Here is a 4,624-nt window from a genome sequence, read left to right as displayed (position 1 = left end):
TCCACACTAAGAGAGAGGGAGAGAAGGTGGAGTGATCTAAGTGGGTCATCAACCTCATCCCTTCCATCATCAATTCCATCCATCCATCTCAACCAGCCATCTAATTCATCAAGCCCCCCCCTTCAGTCATTCTTATTTTGTTTTCCTTGTGATTATGGATGGTGAAGATGATATTCTAAATGATGGAGATGGTGTTAATAATGAAGATAATATGATTGATGGTGAAGATAATTGTAATGAAGATGATGACGTGATTAATGGTGTGGATGCATGGGAGAAAGCATACAAAACCAACTTATTTTAGACTTCATGTGAGACTGTAACAGCCCGTACTTTCCAGTACTCGGGTGTTACTGTATAACCAAGCTTAGCATAAATACAAGCCAGACCTAAGTAAGCACTTACGATCCTAGTTTAAATCTGACCGTTGAAAAACAGTCCGCACCTATATATTTAATGTACATAAAGTATTATGAAAATAATATTATATTAACTAAGTATGATGGATAATAATTTTACGATGTATAATTGAATTATAAATATTAACGTAGATTAAATATTTTATACAAAAATTATGAGATATTTTAATAAGATGGTATATTATTTAACAATGAGATTTTAAAAGAGATATTGTACAATTTTCAATCTATACACATGTGTAATAGGATATTGTATGTTGCGAAATTATATATTAACAAATACATAATTAATAGCATGTAAATAGTAGCATGTTACTATTAGAAATTGCATTTATATATGTGTACGAGTTTTAAATTATTTTAATTACAAGAAAATTCATATTAACATTGGTATTAGTTAACAATGCCTGATGAAAGCCTTAACTGGATCCTTAAACCCTTTTAACCGCTTATGTTCGAACTCGGACTGATCCGACCAACAGATCAGTAAGAAACCATCCTACGACTACGAATCAAGTTGTGGGCCCCACCTATACCTTAGATCATCTTGATCATTGGCCCAAAATCCTTTGGTAGAGCCTTCAAAGTGGAATGGATGGAGTGGATTTGCCACAAACATCACGGTGGATCCCACACGGCCGTTGTGCGTGCACCAGGGGTGGTGCACTCGCAGTGCACCAGACCGGAGAGCTCGGTCAAGAGGCGCTGACCCGCCATTTCCAAATAAAGAGAGTTTCCTCTCTCTCCGGTTTACGTAGCGGACAGACAGGCGTCCGTCTGTTTTGATTGGTGGCCCACCATATGGCCCCGTTTGGACGATCCAAACCGTCCATCTGACAGAGGACACATGCACAACAAAAAACCCACTGTTGTATCTAGTTTTTCGGCACACGTGTACACATAAGAACTGATGCAAATGGTCCCAAAAACATAAAGTTCCTAGAAATAGAAACCTGCTGTGTTGCAGGCATGGCGATCCGTGTAATGTCCTACCTTTGCATTTGTCACGCCCCAAACTCGGAAAACGGGCTCACAAAATTCTCGATTGCTGAATCCAGCGCCGAAAGCCTCCATAGTATCTCATTCTCAGATTCCGACACTTACATGCAAGATTCCGATCCTGGGATCCTACAAGGAGGATTTTCAGTATGAATTTTTTTTTTTTGTAATGGAGAATAACCACAAGCATAACCAAGTCACAAAACAACATCACCACATATCCACTATATCAAAAACTTTTAAGTACAATGGGGAAAGGAAAATACAAGGTGATAAAAAAAACTCCAAAATGATCAGATACGCGTTCCTGCCTCAACGCTGCTGCTGTCCAACGGCACCTGCACGCAACGGTCGTGCATAAGCTTATAAATGCTTAGAGGGTGGTGTAAGTGTGTGCGCAAGGCAAGTGCCAAGTGTACAATATCTGAGTAATGCGGAAGTATGCGGTAAGTCTATAAATGCTATTAGCTGTACTAAAGCTATACGATGTAAGGCATGAATGCTATCGGCCATACCAAGGCCATGTGATGCGAGGCCTATGTAGCCAAATGTCATATGCGAGATCCAAAGCAAGCGTGCCAGTACTCATCAAGTACACATGTAAGACCCGTGTCCTAATCCGTACCATTCCGTTGGCTTCCGCGGTCCTTCCGGTCAAATTTTGGCAACCTTCGCACCGAATTCGGTGTTTGCGCACGAGTAGTCTGCCAATACCAATCCGGCTCGTCGATAGCGGACTCATTTGCGAGCTGGTCAAACTCAGCCTAGCTTATAGCCCCCTCACTCAGGCGGATAAGGCCACACCCTCTTCCAACCGACCACGACACAGTGAGAGACGCGGCCTACTGGTATTCGACACTCGGGTGCTCGTGTATCCACTCGGTCTAGATGTTGGAGCATCCCCTGGTACCAAAAAGGTTCTAGAACTTTCACCCAAGGACATCCTAAGTGCTCACAGTGCTAGAACCAAGCATTTTCGGTATCTGATACTGCCATCCATGATGTGTCTGTGGAGTCACGGCCCTGATGTCACTAGGGCGTGCAGTGATCACGACACACAATGCAAAGTGCATGAGTCACACCGTCAGTCATGCAGCAATCCTGCGTGTACCACGCGATCATGTGGGGCACTCCGTCTCATAAGGAGTCCCGTAAATGTCTCAGCCCAACGGCTTATACTATGATTAAATATTCCTCATATCAAGCATACATATGATGCGTATGCGCATGAATCATGAAAGTGTACTAAGCATATTATAAAGTAATGAACTATCCTTACACCGAAGATGGGCCTGGACGGCCTACACATAACTAGTATGGGCCTTCCAATGGGCCCAAGGGAGAGTCATAATGCGGACATTTAACCAACATTATTACAATGTGGACGTCAAACCGACATTGCTCCCAAGGCATGACCCGCCATAAAACATCATTACACAAACCATGGGGGAATCACACATTGCAATGGACCCTAAGGACATCCCGTTGGGCCTCGACCCATGGGCCTTGGATACATCAAATGGGCCGTATCAATGGGCCTTATGTACATTACAATGGGCCATAACCCCTAGGCCTTGAAATACATCACAATGGGCCTCATAACATGGGCCTTACATTCATATCAAGGTGAGCCTCAACAACGGCCACAAATACATCGAATGGGCCTAATTACATGGGCCTTATGTACATCAGATGGGCCACACCAATTGGGCCCCATGTCTATACTCAAGTGGGCCCCAACAACAGCCATAATACATTAAGATGGGTCTAATCCTATGGCCTTATATTTATATCAAAGTGGGGTCCACTTGGACTATAGATCTGTCTTATTTTTAGTCTCAAGCCTTTAAAAAGAGCTTTCAAAATGGTTGGACAGTTGTATGCGACACAAGCATCATGGTGAGGGGTCCACATGAAGGCCCACCATCATATATATATTATGTATAATATAATATATAATTTATATAAAGTATATATGTACAATATTATATATAATATAATTATATATATATGGATATATATATATATATACATACATACACACACGCGCACACACACACACAGTCCCTGGACAGTGTGGATAGAACACATAAGGGCGGGGATTTCACCATCCACCGTCAGTGGACAGTGAGAATGAAACACGTGCATCACTGTGGGTCCCACGTGGGGCCCACCACTATGTCTATATGCCGTCTAATCCGTTGATAAGGTCACACGTACTTGGCTGAAAGGGAAAAACAAATTTCATCTTGATCCAAAACTTCTGTGGACCCAAAAATGGGTTTCAATGGCAAACAGTTCAACCCCACTGTTTCCTCTGATGTGGGCCACCTGAGTCTTGGATGTAGCTAAAATTTGGAGGGGGCCCACCATATGAACGGGTTGGATGGCAAATATACATCAGGGTGGGGCCCACGGTTAGGGCCGTGGGTCTGTTCTCGTCCTCCCGCCCGCCAGCAGCAGGCGCTGCCTGCGTCTTTGACAGCAGTAGCGTCTGCTGCATGTAATTTTTATTTTTTTTAAAACCGAATTTTCTATGGTTTTTCGTGTATGGGACCCGCATCAACTGAATCCAGCCCGTCCCTTGCTCTCTATGGCTCAAGACCATTCCAACGAGTCCAATATCCGATGTTTTTCGTCGCATAAAAAATGACAGGGTGACTTTCAATGGTAGAAAAAACTATTTTACATACTATGGCCCACCCAAAGATCAGATGGATTTCATTTTTCGGCTCAACGCCTAAAATGAGTTGGTAAATAAGATGGATGGCATGGATTGAACTCATACATCAATGTGGAGCCTACACAAGTGGACCACCCCAAAATCTTGTGAACCAAGCTAATATTTGTGTTTTTCCCAAACCACGTCTAGCGTCCCTGGACGATGGACGGTTGGACGGAACACATACATTCGAGGTGGGCCCGGCTTAGGTGGGCCACCACATGAGGATGGTGTGGGTGCAACACATATAAGGTGGGCCCCACTTATAAATGGCTTGGGTAAAAGTCATGCCTCATGGTGGGGTCCATCCGGGTGGGCCACAAGGCCACATCATCACATAAAATAGGAACAAAGAAAATAAAAGCGAGAGGGAGAGAGAGAAAGAGTGGGACACAGGTGTGATGGAGGGACTCCAACACTATGGGCCCTCCTTACATTCAATCATACATCAAGTGAGTCCCAATACATGTGGGCCCACTAAAAT

Source organism: Magnolia sinica, chromosome 8, assembly GCF_029962835.1.
Source record: "Magnolia sinica isolate HGM2019 chromosome 8, MsV1, whole genome shotgun sequence".
NCBI classification, from domain to species: Eukaryota; Viridiplantae; Streptophyta; class Magnoliopsida; order Magnoliales; family Magnoliaceae; genus Magnolia; species Magnolia sinica.
The sequence above is the reverse complement of the archived record's forward strand: the minus strand, read 5'-3'. Positions refer to the sequence as shown.